The 15992-nt window shown below is 42.6% G+C and overlaps 1 protein-coding gene across 1 annotated transcript in view; it reads left to right on the top strand.

Annotated features, from left to right (window-relative positions):
* Positions 1 to 539: 539 nt before the first annotated feature.
* The window catches only part of LOC139384699 (coiled-coil domain-containing protein 102A-like), a 70439-nt gene continuing 54986 nt past the window's right edge, over positions 540 to 15992 (top strand). Inside the window, exon 1 of the mRNA XM_071129529.1 lies at positions 540 to 671. The gene's annotated coding sequence lies outside the window, so the exon portion shown is untranslated. The remainder of the gene's footprint in view (positions 672 to 15992) is intronic.

Below are 15992 nucleotides of genomic sequence, written 5' to 3'. Positions count from 1 at the left end.
AATTAGGGGTATTTTAGATGATGACACTTAGCTAGATATATAGCTAACTATAGCTACTGAAACAGATGATCTCGTTTTGCTATGTTTTTGTTGAAGAACATTGTTTGAATCCATCAGCTAGCTAGCTTTTTAACGACCAGCACTGTCCAGAGCTTGGGGAAGTGTGTCTACGCTCGTGCGGCAGCGGCACCGGCGCAAGACAAAACTTGACCAGCGTCATAGCATACGTTTTCCGTGCATCGTTGTGACCTATGAAACGCGAGTGATAGTCTAATCAATCTGCAATAATTACGTCGACAATTAATTAACGTGTTCAATTATTATGTGACGTGCAGTCATATTCGGGTCCTGATTGGTCAACAGGCTTATTTGACACGTCAGATAGTGTTATTTGACGTGTATATTTTTTTGACAGCAAAAACACAAACGGCGTTCCATATTTAAGCAAATTTTCAAACTCTCAGTAGGCTGGATGGACGGTTTCAAAGCTTCGTCTCCAAGTCCCACCCCTTTTCGCTTCCCCACCCGGTCAGCCGTACCTCCAATTCCCAAGGAGAAATTCCTGTTGGAAGAATGACGTTAAGACTAGCGAAGAGAGGATAGCGACTTCTATCCAACAAATATCGCATCAAGTGGCATTTAGAATAAACTGAAATTGTGCCATTATAAAGGTATGTGCATATATGTATTTTATTCTGCAGTGGACAGCTAGTTTCACTTAAAAGCCACAGCTTGCTTTCAACACCGGGGTGTCAAATGACAGACAACACGGCAGAATTCCATGCAGGAAAGCCCAGTCGGATCCCTTTCTGTCCTTGTGTGTGCATGGATATTATTCAACATTCGTGAATGAATATAATACGTTTGTCTGTATGTTGACTTAACTTGACAATGTTGATACATTGTTACAAACCCATTATTGCTCGCTTTTTCTACAGAATTACCACACCATGAAGTTAATATAATGGAATTATTTTTTCGTCACTGCACCTAGCTCGCTGGTAGTATTGTAGCTGTCAGGAGTTAATTATTCTCTGTTTGAGTTGACCGACATTTCCACTGTGAAATGGCTTTGCTTATGAACTGCATTGACGCACTTATAACTCGTTAATAACGAGGCGCGTGTGTTACAATCTCACAACAAAGTGCGAAGTTCAGAAGTTTGATTGATACTGTACCTCTTATTGAAGAAACAATCATGCTACACTACAGTATTTGCTACGACAATTTTAGAGGACTGTTGAATGAGACCGTTGAATGACACAGAATAACAAGTTTGTGGAGTGACACGTTTTTTACATTCAGAGGTATCCTTCTTGGCGAATCCATCTGCTGAAAGTTTTGTGCCGTCATTGTTGTCAAAGAACTAGCTCTACAGTGTTAACATCAGCATGGGAGTTAATTCGTTCTACAGGACTGGAAATCTCTGCTTGATCTTTTTCTAAATATATATATTTTTTTTTGTGTAGGCCTACTTTGTTGGAAATTCCATTGTTACATGACATCTTTTCCTTTCTTTTTTAATTCTGTTTGTTTGTAAGGAATGGGTGTTTCCCAGAAGATGATGCCAGCTCTGTAGCCTACTATGCTGTATAATCTTATTTTAGGGTACTGCATTACATGTTTTGTTGTTGTTATATTTTCCATAGTACTGTGAAAGTGACATTGAATCAATGGGACATGTTTATTATGGTTTGTTTTCAAGTGAACTCCATTCCTCTTTCTATCTCCATGTATCCCTCTTCCTCTCCCTTTAATTTCTTTTCCCCTTCCCAAACATACCAAGCGGTTTTGATTGAGTGGATATAGCCTTCAGGTTTTTAAAAACATAACATATTTTTTTCCTCCAGGCTGGGTCTGGGTCTGGGCCATCTGCCTTTACACCCATCTTTAAAAAACACCCTTGGCCTCCCACTTCAAAACAGTGTTAACGTGAGGCCAGACACATTTTGTTAAGCCCAGGTCACTCTCACATTTTCCACACTTGTAATAGCAACTCCAAGGCCACAGAAAATATTCTTCCACGATAAATCCCACCACTCTAAATTATAATGTTAGGTTGTCATCTTCGCATATTGGTTTCCGTTTTAAAAATAGTTACAATAGAGAGCATTTAAATAAAATCTTGCGGAAAAGTGAAAATGGATTTATAATACAGCCGGCCCAATAACTCTCACCATGTTCCCCTTTCTCCACCTCCACCTTTTTTCAAAATAATCTTGAGGCCTCTTGTCGCCCACAGATGTCATGATTTCTCTCTTTCTCCCCTTCATTCCACTTCTTTTCTCAATGCTCCTGTCTTGACTAACCAGGCTTGGGGCTAAGTGAGACATGCTCACTGAAACCCTGGCCACTCTGGCTGTAGTCCACCCCAGTGATGTCCCTGTTTAGCATACTATAGTCTACCTACCTACTGGATGACTGTTGATGAAGATGACAAGAATGAGGATGATGGGGATGAGTCCAGCTGATCTTTTCTTTACAACCTTACTCCCCACATTCAGGCACATAACCCCCTGAATGAATGTCCTAACACTAACTGGGCTTGCTTTAGTAAGCTACTTAATGGCTCCCTGATGCATGGGGCAGCTAAACAGACAGACCCAAATACTGAGATAATTCCCATCTCTAGTGGGTTTCTTCTCTCACTCACTCACTCACTCACACACACACACACGCACACATGCACACATACAGATGTACAACGCCACCACGTGTGGTTGTCATGGCAACACCCCATTTTTAGGAAGGCAGATACCCATCTGCTTGCGTGCCACATGCATCAGACTGTGGGTCTGTGAACTGATATTCTGAATCTGTGTGTGTGTGTGTGAGTAATAACAATAACTACACAGGATTGATGTACCGCTTTTCTGAAAACCCAAAGACTCTTCGCTTAATGTAGAGTAGACTGTGCTTTTGGCTTTGAAAATACCTCTCCTTTGTCTAAGTTCCTGTGTGGAATATCAACATCCTCCAATACCTCTCCACACATCTCAACACTTACATAAACAATGTCAGACTATAACAATGGCTCATAGAGTACTAGTGGTTAAGTGTAGCTCGGCTACTCTTTTAGTGAATGTCCAGGATAAATACTGGAGGCTGTACTGTGTTTATTTCGGTGCAATAAAGAGCAATTGGTATGTAGCCTGCATGCCAAATTGACAGTGTACCTACAATCATTCTCGCTAAATACATTCCATTCCTCCACACCCAGCTCTTTACTCTCTCCTGGTGTTTGCTCTCCCCTCAAACCCCCTTCTCCATTCCCTTTGCTCTCTCTATCACTCACTCTCTCTCTCCCCCTACCCCCTCTCTCTCTAATCCAGTTATTTGACTGACATGCCTTTGGGCTTTGAAGTCAAGTTGCTGTCAACAGGAGATCTATACATATTGTTATTTATTCCCGACTGGAAGACGTGTCCAGAAGAAAAACAAGTGACCAATCAGAGCTGACGTCAGTAGACCTCTGTGGCACTGGGTGCAATAAGTAATGACTGTTAATACATGTTTAAGGAGCCATTTCTTCTATCAGCTCTGCGCTGGTAAATTCATGGTCAGGGACAGAGACCCTATGACGGATTGATGTATAGAAGCTCCTATTGCAGTGCTATCTCAGCCAGCCCCATGACCATGCTTATTGTCTTCATGTCATCAGTCTTAGGATGGGTTTTACAGTCTGAGGCTTGGCTTAATGACTGATCCAGAAGCTCATTAACGCTTTGACAAGTACCAACACACAGGTGTGATCATTCTACAGTGGTCCCTGCAGTGGTCCCTACAGTGGTCCCTGCAGTGGTCCCTGCAGCGTACGCTCAAACCGATTAGAACAGTTATTTAGAACGTCCAGTCAGCGTTTGAGCTGGCCACACTGTTTTCTCACAGAAACATTTAGCATAAACACAGTCCTTACAACGTTATGTCCTGAATGTGACCCGTTTATTTTTGGATGCAATGTTCAGACATTCACAGAAGTATCGACAGCATAACACAATCATCCAAACCTAGCGCTGATGCTCGGGCTGACAGAAACCATAATATGAATGAGCTAATAGCAATTACTATTTTGAAATTCGTCACATCACAGGTGAGCTCACCATTGATCGAAATAATTGAGTAAAAAACGTTCAAAAAAATTGGAAGTAATCCGACGATGGGTTGTTTGTGCACGCCGCCATATTTGTTTTTCCGCTCCAAACAAAGATAGGAAGAGGAGACAAGATGAGTTTGGTCTGTTTGCAGTATGCATGTTGAAGGGGGTGTGTCGTCTACCATCATTCACTTCCCTTCATTCACTTCCGGAAGTTTACACGGGGTTTAAACTATCCCTTCACCTCATTTTGTTATAACATCTTTGGTCTGACAGACGTTTACGTGACTCCCAGAAAGCATTGTATTTATTTTTTATTTTATTTCACCTTTATTTAACCAGGTAGGCAAGTTGAGAACAAGTTCTCATTTACAATTGCGACCTGGCCAAGATAAAGCAAAGCAGTTCGACACATACGACAACACAGTTACACATGGAGTAAAACAAACATACAGTCAAGAAACAAGTCTATATACGATGTGAGCAAATGAGGTGAGAGAAGGGAGGTAAAGGCAAAAAAAAGGCCATGGTGGCAAAGTAAATACAATATAGCAAGTAAAACACTGGAATGGTAGATTTGCAGTGGTAGAATGTGCAAAGTAGAAATAAAAATAATGGGGTGCAAAGGAGCAAAATAAATAAATAAAATAAAATAAATACAGTAGGGAAAGAGGTAGTTGTTTGGGCTAAATTATAGATGGGCTATGTACAGGTGCAGTAATCTGTGAGCTGCTCTGACAGCTGGTGCTTAAAGCTAGTGAGGGAGATAAGTGTTTCCAGTGTCAGAGATTTTCGTAGTTCGTTCCAGTCATTGGCAGCAGAGAACTGGAAGGAGTATAATGTCAACAAACATGGCATCACACTTAGTTGGCAAATAGCTTAACATTAGCTGTTCTTAACCCATACAATGTTCAAATAGCTTAACATTAGCTGTTCTTAACCCATACAATGTTCATCATATGTGTTCATTACAATCTATGCAAGAATTGAAATGCATGATTTGTCACCAGTCTTTGAAAACATGTGAATAAAACAGTAAATACATTATGCTCCATATATACGGTATGCTACAGTAGAAACAACAGCATGATATACAGAAAATAAGGCACTTACTTTGATAGGAACACACACATGTCCAAAGTTATTATTTGTAAGGAAAACAACAATAAAGACAATGCGAGCCCCAGCCAGAAAATGTGCCAGGGGGGGAACATTTGTGCAAGACTGCGCAAATGTCTGCATACTTGATTTGGGGAAACACTGGGGAAGTGCTTGGACTCTCTTCGAAGAGAGAAGTTTGTCCTGCTCAGTAAAGCCTGAGGGCAGCACGGTCTTTCCTGTTGCGTAACAATCACATTTTGGAACAGTGAGTGCATTCTGACATCTCACGCATAAAGAAACTCACGCTGGGGAGAGATATTTGGAACTCACACTTGAAAAGGTTAAGAGATAAGAGACCGTTCTTGTTTGCTTGTTGGTGTCCTAATCTCTCAATTGAATTGTCAGCCTTCTGCAGAGCTCACTCGTGAATCAACACTGTGATAACGGATGATATGGCTGATACCCAGAGGTCTGCATAGTGTTCAGTATGGCACCATCACACAGGTTTAGATCTTATCTTGTATGTCGAGGATCATGTTTCAATAACCAGCGTCCATCACTATTTTACTTAAGATCTTGAGACAGTTAGGGTTGGTTAGTGTCATTTGTTTTTGGCTGTCCAGTCCGTCCAGTCCGTCCATGCTCTGAGCAGCTAGGTGGGTGAGCTGTTTATCCTTGGTGTCAGATTGAGACTTGTGGCTCTGATGAGGAGCTGTGATAAGACAGATGTCGATGCTATCTCACAGTAGGACTGTGTCTATGAAAGCACTTTGTGTTAGCGTCTCTCTCCGTCTTCCGCTCGCTGTCTTTCTCTCTCTCTCTCTGTCTCTCTCTGTCTCTCTCTCTCTCTCTGTCTCTCTCTCTGTCTCTCTCTCTCTGTCTCTCTCTCTGTCTCTCTCTCTGTCTGTCTCTCTCTCTGTCTCTCTCTCTCTGTCTCTCTCTCTCTCTCTCTCTCTCTCTGTAGCTATGACCAGAACCTGCTAGCAGGCCAAACCTGGGAGAATGGAGAGAAGAAAATACTTTTTATCAATGATGAGAGGATCTAGGAGGAATTTGCTGGCCTTTGCATAGTAATATATTTGTCCTATTTCACACATGTACACGTGTGTATTAGAGGTCGACCGATTAATCGGAAAATTCAAGTATTTTGGACGCGGAAGCTATACTGTTACACTGGCAATACTAAAGTGCCTATAAGAACATCCAATAGTCAAAGGTATATGAAATACAAATGGTATAGAGAGAAATATTACTATAAATACTATATTAACTACAACCTAAAACCTCTTACCTTGGAATATTGAAGTCTCATGTAAAAAGGAACCACCAACTTTCATATGTTCTCATGTTCTGAGCAAGGAACTCAAACGTTAGCTTTTTTACATGGCACATATTGCACTTTTACTTCTCCAACACTTTGTTTTTGCATTATTTAAACCAAATTGAACCCGTTTCATTATTTATTTGAGGCTAAATGTATTTTTATTTTTTAAATATTTAGTTAAAATAAGTGTTCATTCAGTATTGTTGTAATTGTCATTATTACAAATCTATTTAAAAAAAAATTGTCTGTTTAATCGGTATCTGCTTTTTTTTGGTCCTCCAATAATCGGTATCGGCATCGGTGTTGAAAAATCATAATCGGTCGACATCTAGTGTGTATTATACGCATGTGTGAATTGGAAATATGTTTTTTTCTTGCATATCAAATCCTCCAAGACACCCTCGGAGACTGCATATTTCACTGGAACTAAGTGGAAGAAGGACCTTGCTTGCCATGAATATGGCCTCAGGGGCACATGGCTCCTGTGAACGTTTTGATGGCATAACATCAGCTGTTACAGAGAGTAGTAGATTGTTGAAATATTGCTCCTTTCTGAGTTTAAGCATTAAAAAAATAGAGCATCACAACAGTTTAGAAAAAGCTCTGATTCAGTGGCTGTTGATGTGAACTCGGTACTGCCTGCAAGTCTTTCCATGTGAAGCTAACAGCTAAGCTGACAGAATCTCAGACTTTAGCTTTATATAAGACGTTGTTATTACTGTTTGGCAGTAATGTTACATTTGAGCAAGGCATGGAATGCCTTTGGTCTTGTCTGTCAATGGGGCATCACTATCGGGCAATCTTGCTGTGGTTGCTGCCATTAAAGCAGCCTTTTGTTTAATTCTAGCTTCTTAAACCCGAGTGTGTGTGACTTTAACGTTGTTTTCAGAGATTGTTATGTTGTTGTCCGGAGACCACAGTAAAGAGATGTGGGTGGAGCAGACAACAGAGTTGGGGAATTGACTGACCACCACTGACAAACCCCCTATTTCCTTCCCTCTCCTTCCAACCTGGAAACAAGTTTGACTGCCCTCTCTCCAGGGAGTGGCCGTAAGTCACCCTGTAGCCTTTTGGGTGGGACAAACAGACTGACATCATTGGGCGATCTGTGCCTCTCTAAGCAGTCGGCCAGATGCACCAGAAGCAGCTGTTTGTGGCTTTAGGTTAAGAGGGACTGTGGCATGCTATGTTCTTCGTTATTAGAGAAAGAGGCCCCTATTTACGTCCACAGAGTGCCGACATCGGCCCTGGTTTGGTCTGTCAGTGGAACGAATGGTGAGGAGGACCAGGCCTCGGCTACATTAAAGAACCTAGCTCTGCTCTCCCTAATGTAATGCAGCCCAGATTCCATTGGGCGCTGTGTATTTATGAGTGTGTTTGGTGTGTATTAAAGACACAAGTGTGTCATGCAAACCAAATGTAGGTGCATGTCTGTAATAGGTTAATAAAAGCACTGAAGTAAATAAAAACAAGTCTTAGGCAATCTGCGTTTCTGGATAATTTCTTGAAATTGAATTTCCTTTCCTTAACTTTTCATTGGTGGAGGCCAAGACTGCCATCAGCCTTGACCAGACGAAATTTGGCGTCAACGTAGCCAAAAACAGTTGCTATAATACGAGCTCATAAATGCTGGTATGCCATATTTTTTTTGTCGTCCTGTTTCCTCTGTATGTGTTGATGAGAAGACCATGAGAAGGATTTATTTTGGTCTGCTGTCAGTTCTGCCTTTCATAGTGATATGAGGGAGGACTATGTTCCTATAGGTGCAATCACATGAAGGTCTCTGAAGCCTCCTCAGATTGCTGTGCAGGACTAGTTGATCTCAAAGCCAGTTACACAGAAATACCCACAGGTAGTCTGACCGCACTGACTGAATGAGCTTTGTTGGGATGTGGAGGACTGCCAACACATCCCGCCACCAACTGGGACAACATGTGAGTTATCATTTAAAGTATTAGACAGTAACGTTGGTCAGCCTCTGTTGAGATTCCTGGAGGTATTCAGTTTCCCTCTTTTGGCAGTTGGCGTCAAAGTAAAACCTCTCCTTCTGGGAGAGCCTATCATAATGTCTGATCCTGTAGTTTCTCTCCGTCCGCCCATGTGCAGACAGATTTAGAGAGCTTTAATGCTCAATTACTTCTGCCTTACAGCCACCACCACTTACCCATGATGCCCGGCTAATAGGGGCGGGCCCCCTGTCAGAAATAGGACCCTCTATTTGATGAAAAGTAAGAACAAGTTACATAAGCTCTGCACAGTTGCTCTGCACAGCGCCAGCCATCTTTGTCTGGCAGAAAGCTGTGATTCATGCCTAAACAAAGTACAGTCAGATCAATAAAGGGAAGGTGCCTTAATCCATACTCTACAGCCTGTATCCTTTTACTGCAACTTAACACCTACTACTAACTGGACTGAGGATCTGTCCCCACCCCAGCGTTAGTGATTGTCTTTTACCCCACCCCACTGTGTTATAGCACTAGTGTGGACTCAATCCTGTGGTGAGGGGTTGGGCTTATTGCACTTAGCGGCAAAACTTAGCCTGCTTGATGTTCCAGGCACAGTATTTACCATCCCATTGGATTTTTTTCCTTATTCCCTGACACTTGCCTCTAGTTAAACAAACTAACTGAGAGCCTCTATCTCTCGCTCTCTCTTGCTCTCCTCAACACCTGTCTGCCGAGGCAATTGATTGAGTTAACCTTTAAGTTGTGTGTAAATAATGGACAGCTCATCCACTTGGCTGATGTGTTCATGGGCACACTTCACACTGAGAGCGAAGAAACACTGAGGCCCATCCTGGGAGGTAAAGTCATCCCATGACTAATAATATTGTCTGCTCCATGGAGTGAGTTGGGGCTTTTATTTAATCGTTCCTAACAGCATGTGAGGTGGTCCATTTCCGATTTTAATTAAACCGTGCAAGCTGAAATTGGAATATAACAAATGATTCCTTATTGTGCTGGAGACCTTATCAATACTGTTGGAAAATAATGAAAAAAGAAATGCTGTTTGGGGGACAGGTATGATTAAGGGAAGGGGAGCTGAGGGGCAGGGGGACAGATGGGAGGGCGTGGTGGACTGATTGTTAGTGTTTTCCTCTGACTGAAACAGCAGGACTCCTCACTGAGCTGACAGGCCCTGCAGAGAAGAGCAGCTCCACTGAGGAGGAGAGGACATGCAGGATTCACTCTGTCACTCAGAATCTGCTCTAACCACTGTAGCCCCAGTAGTGACAGCAGAGAGGGAGGAGGAGGATGGGGAAGAATAGAGGAGAGGTACAAGTGGACAAGGAGAGGGATTGAGGTGATGGTAGAAGAGAGCAGAAAATGACTGACTAAAAGGGGGATAGTGGATATATTGGGGTGTTTCTTTTACATCTCCTGACAAAAGATCTTTGAACCTACTGTGACTGGTGTCTTCTCCCTACACCCCCAGCTTCATTCAATAAAACGTCCTAATCCTGCTGGGTCATTTTAGTGCTTGTAGGAGATGCCTGTAAGGGGGGTTACGGACAGATCTGAGCCTTGTCGCTCTGCTCCAACAAGGAAGCAACCTATCAACAGACCAGATGGCCTTTACAACTAACTTTATGTGTGTTTCTGTTGGAGTTTATATGGGTGACATGCTCCTCCCTCTCTAGCCCCTAATCCCAGACAGTTTGACCCCACTAATGGGGAGAGATAAATTGGGGTTTGTACTGCGGCATTAACCTGCCAGGTCAGTATTCGACATCCATCCCTGGCTGAGGACGTCAGGACGTGGAAACTGGCCTCTAGGAGCAACAGTGAAGCTCTGTTACCTTCAAGTAGGTTTTGGTTTTGATAGGGCATTTGGATAAGGCATACAACTAGAAACAACTTTCTATTGCTAGATTCGAATTTGTAACCTTTGGAATCGGAGGCAGATTGCCTCCGATTCAAAAGGTTTCAAGTTTGAATCCAGCGGTAGAAAGTTGTTTTTGAGATTTTAGTCTATCCCAAACCTTAACCCTTGCCTTAACCATTCAGAGTTAATACCTAACCTTAACCCTAACTGTAAAGAGTATGCAGAAATTGCCCATCAAAATTAATTCATTTGTTTCACGCTTTGAAGCTCGTACCCTGCAGTCAGATGTGATCTACTCTTAGCTTAGGAGCTGTAACACAGGGCTGAAAGATATACTGTATACACTCACCAAGCTGCAGAGAGCAGGCAGTGAAACAGGCAGTCAAATAGTATCTCTCCAGCCCTCCATCACTTCCTGGCCTGCCTGGGCTCTGGGCTGGCTGCTGAATAAATGATGGCTATTTAATAGTGCAGAGCCGCTCTAGACTCTGGACACTCAGTCAGCAATACACAGGTAGAGACAACTCTGAGACAGAGCAAGGCCACTATGCTGAACACAGCACATCATCGCCACAACACAGGCGACAGGTAACCTAGCGGTTAGAGCATTGGGCCAGTAACCGAAAGATCGCTACTTTGAATACCCCGAGCTGACAAGGTATAAAATCTGCCGCTGTGCCCCGTAGCAAGCCACATAGCCTTAATTGCTCCAGGGTCTGGCTGGTTGTGACCCCACTCTCCAAGGGTGTCTCGTGGGGAGTTGGGATACGCAAAATACACATTTCCAAATCACACCTGTATAATACATTCTTGCCCATCTGTGAAATAGGACAAATATACTGTATGTACCTCAAATAGTTATTATATATCAGTGAAGCCTTCAAAATATGTTCAATATGTGTGTCGTGTTGTGTACATTGTATGTGTGCATTTGTTTATGCAGACATGTATAGGTGTGTGGTAACCAATCCTCTAAACGAGTAGACAATATGAATTGATTGTAAGGGATTGTAGTCATGTACAGTAGCACTTTTAAGGTGTCCAAAGCCCATTGCAATGCAATTACGTCTCACCTCATCCTCATCCCACTTCCAAGTTTGTAAAAAATCCCACACACATTCCTCTGACTGCAGTTGTACTCTTTTAATTAGATCTAGTTTATATCCTGCTGCCAGTGAATCTCGCTGTGATTCTGCTCCAGTTCAGCTCCAGTTTGCTCTTTGATCACATCAATGAGACTTTTAATGTGGGCGACTGTCATAGGGACTTCTGTTAGTACTTACAGACCTGCGACCTCGGTCTGTGAGTCATTCTTTGGTATTTGTTTATTTGTGGGTTCATGTGTTTGCATGTGGGATGAGTGTTCGTTTGTGTTTGTTTAAAAAGTCTTCCAAATGACCTCCATCCAGTAATGTTTGTGCTTTGGAATTTCATGGAGCTTTGTGATTCTGCTTTTATTCATTTTGTATGGCTGTCCAGTGTCCATTTCCTCTCCTTCAAGTCATCTTCTCTCTGATCTTGTCCCTGAATGTGGTGTGACTAGAGCATCTTTGTGGGGGCTGAGGTTTGAGGGAAAATGTGAAATGAACATTTCACACTTCCCACCCCAACAGTTTAGCGATGGGGTTAGAATGTCAACATTGGTGACCAAATCTCATGTCATCGTCTGCAGTAATAGGGTGTGATTTATGTGCGCACTTGTGTGTGTGTGCGTGCATGTGCGTAGGTGTCAGGTGTGTGTGTGTGTGTGATGCATGAGATGTATTTTTAAAGGCATATGTGTGGGTCTAAGTTTCTGTGCATGAGGACAGGATGTTAATGAGTCATGGTTCAGGAATGCAGTGTATTATACATGGTAAACCCAGATCCCACTGCAGCCACGACACCTACACTCTTTAGTAAAAAAGGTTCCAAAAGGGTTCAAGACTTTCCCCATCGGATAACCCTTTTTGGTTCCAGGTAGAACAGAACCCTTTTGGGTTCCATGTAGAACTATCTGTGGAAAGGGTTCTACCTGGAACCAAAAAGGGTTCTTCAAAGGGTTCTCCTATGGGGACAGCCGAAGAACCCTTTTAGGTTCTAGATTTTTCCTAAGAGTGTAGGTCCACATGGAACACGACTCTTCCTATTGTTGTGCAGTGTCAGACAGAGGGGAACTAGAATGAACTGTGTGGGTCCAGATGAGTTAGGCCCCATGCCATAGATGACGAGACACACATTGAGTTATAGATGTGTAACCATAGAAACAAGCTTCAGAAATGTTATTTTGAGGTAAAGAAGACTGACAGTTTTTTACTCTGTGTGACTAGGGTTTCCATTGGCGATGGACGTATTAGACCAGGGCTCAGAGTGTACTAACCAATTTCTGTGTCTGGCTGTAAATGACAGATTCTCAATTGCTATGTCTGTCACCCATTGTTCATTGATTGCCATGGCAACACCACAGCTAGCACTTTAAATAGGGAATGGCTAGCTAGTCTATGATGTCTTTAGCCTAGATTCAAATCAAATCAAAATGTATTTGTCATGTGCGCCGAATACAACAGGTGTAGACCTTACAGTGAAATGCTTACTTACAGGCTCTAACCAATAGTGCGGGGAAAAAAAGGTGTGTGTGTGTGTGTGTGTGTGTGTGTGTGTGTGTGGGTAAGTAAAGAAATTAAACAACAGTAAAAATATATTTGAAAATAAGAGTAGCAAGGCTAAATACAGACACCGGTTAGTCAGGCTTATTGAGGTAGTATGTACATGTAGGTATGGTTAAAACCTTTCTGATCTCCCCATCCCGGATCCGGGATCGTGAATACAGACTCAAGCTCATTACCATAACGCAACGTTAACTATTCATGAAAATCGCAAATGAAATGAAATAAATATGCCATCTCTCAAGCTTAGCCTTTTGTAAACAACACTGTCATCTCAGATTTTCAAAATATGCTTCTCAACCATAGGAAAACAATCATTTGTGTAAAAGTAGCTAGCTAGCGTAGCATTTAGCGTTAGCATTAGCGTTAGCATCCAGCACGCAACATTTCAACAAAAACATAAAAGCCTTCAAATAAAATCATTTACCTTTGAAGAACTTTGGATGTTTTCAATGAGGAGACTCTCAGTTAGATAGCAAATGCTCAGTTTTTCCAAAAAGATTCTTTGTGTATTAGAAATAGCTCCGTTTTGTACATCACATTTGGCTACCAAAAAAACCCCGAAAATTCAGTCCTCAAAACTTTTTTCCAAATTAACTCCATAATATCAACTGAAAACATGACAAACGTTGTTTAGAATCAATCCTCAAGGTGTTTTTCACATATCTCTTCGATGATATATCGTTCGTGGAAGCATGGTTTCTCCTCTCAATCAAATGGAAAAATACTTGCACCTGGCTTTGCGCACCAGTTTCGACGCAGGACACCAGGCGGACACTTGGAAAATGTAGTCTCTTATGGTCAATCTTCCAATGATATGCCTACAAATACGTCACAATGCTGCCGACATCTTGGGGAAACGGCAGAAGGTCTAAGCTTATTCCTGTCGCATTCACAGCCATATAAGGAGACATTAGAAAACAGAGCTTCATAAATTCTGCTCATTTCCTGTTTGACGTTTCATCTTGGTTTCGCCTGTAGAATGAGTTCTGGGGCATAGTCGAGCATCTTTTCGTGACAAAATATCGCGCTTAAAACGGGAACGTTTTTTATCCAAAAATGAAATAGCGCCCCTAGAGATGCAACTGAGTATGCATATATTATGAACAGAGAGTAGCAGCAGCATAAAAGAGGGGTTGGTTGGGGGGGGGGACAATGCAAATAGTCTGGGTAACCACTTGTTACCTGTTCAGAAGTGTTTTGGCTTGGGGGTAAAAACTGTTGAGAAGCCCTTTTATCCAAGACTTGGCGCTCCGGTACCGCTTGCCATGCAGTAGTAGAGAGAACAGTCTATGACTGGGGTGGCTGGGGTCTTTGACAATTTTTTCCTCTGACACCGCCTGGTGTAGAGGTCCTGGATGGCAGGCAGCTTTGACCCAGTGATGTATTAGGCCATACGCACTACCCTCTGAAGTGCCTTAGGGTCAGAGGCCGAGCAATTGCCGTACCAGGCAGTGATGCAACCGGTCAGGATGCTCTCGATGTTGCAGATCAATCAGATCAAGTGTTAACCGGCGATAGTAGACACCCGCATAGCAGATGTTTTGGCGGTGTCAGAAGTGGAACTGCATTGGAGCAGTCAAATTGGTGAGCCGCTGCTCTTGCATCATTGTCACGAAGCCCCCCTCGAAGTTACAATAGCGGTTCCCAAACTAGGGGACCCATGTGGGGTCACCTGATATGAAAATGGGGTCACGAGTGAATTTCCAATATTCTGAAAAAACATATTTACCAAAATATATATATATATATATTATAATATTGTCTTTGTGTCTCAAAATCATTGAAATGTGGTTAACCTTAAAAATCGAAATGAAGATTATTCAAATCTAAAAGATAGAATTCAACTAGAGGGTGCCCGTAGATCATTGGAAAAGGCGGCACTTGACACTTGAATCATTCCCATGGTGATTGGATAGGCCTGCTGTCGTCTCCCTCTGGAGCATTAATGCCGTGTTCACAACAACTGGGAATTAGAAGCTGGAAACTTGGAAATCTCAGACTTCAGATTTCAGTGCATTCAAGACAACTGGGATTTAAATTAAACAGTGATTCAGCTCAGAATTCCAACTCGGGAACTCAGGTCTCTTTCTAGAGCTCCGACTTTCCAACCTGAAGATCACTGATGTTATGATTTGACCTCATATTTTTCCAAGTGGTCTTGAAGCACCATAAACCTCATGGTACCCTTAGCCAGCTCATACACTATATATGCAACGTATGTGGACACCCTTTCAAATGAGTGGATTTGGCTATTTCAGCCACATCCATTGCTGACAGGTGTATAATTCGAGCACACAGCCATGCAATCTCCATAGACAAACATTGACAGTAGAATGGCCTTACTGAAGAGCTCAGTGACTTTCAACGTGGCACCGTCATAGGAAGCAACCTTTCCAACAAGTCAGTTCGTCAAATTTCTGCCCTGCTAGAGCTGCACCGGTTAACTGTTAGTGCTGTTATTGTGAAGAGCAACAACGACTTAGCCGCAAAGTGGTAGGACACACAATCTCACAGAACGGGACTGCCGAGTGCTGAAGCGCATATCGCGTAAAAATCGTAAAAATCGTCTGTCCTCAGTTGCAATACTCACTACCGAGTTCCAAACTGCCTCTGGAAGCATTGTCATCACAATAACTGTTCGTCGGGAGCTTCAAGGAATTGGTTTCCATGGCCTAAGATCATCATGCGCAATGCCAAGCATCGGCGAGGAGGAATAATGGTCTGGGGCTGTTTTTCATGGTTCGGGCTAGGCCCCTTAGTTAGTTCCAGTGAGGGGAAATCTTAATGCTACAGCATAAATGACTTTCTAGACGATTCTGTGCTTCCAACTTTGTGGACACAGTTTGGAGAAGGCCCTTTCCTGTTTCAGCATGACAATGCCCCCTGTGCACAAAACGAGGTCACTACAGAAATGGTTTGTCAAGATCGGTGTGGAAGAACTTGATTGGCCTGCACAGAGCCCCGACCTCAACACCATTGAACACCTTTGGGATGAATTGGA

The sequence above is a fragment of the Oncorhynchus clarkii genome, chromosome 26, assembly GCF_045791955.1.
Source record: "Oncorhynchus clarkii lewisi isolate Uvic-CL-2024 chromosome 26, UVic_Ocla_1.0, whole genome shotgun sequence".
In the NCBI taxonomy this organism is placed as follows: Eukaryota; Metazoa; Chordata; class Actinopteri; order Salmoniformes; family Salmonidae; genus Oncorhynchus; species Oncorhynchus clarkii.
This window is presented reverse-complemented; position numbering and strand designations above follow the sequence as displayed.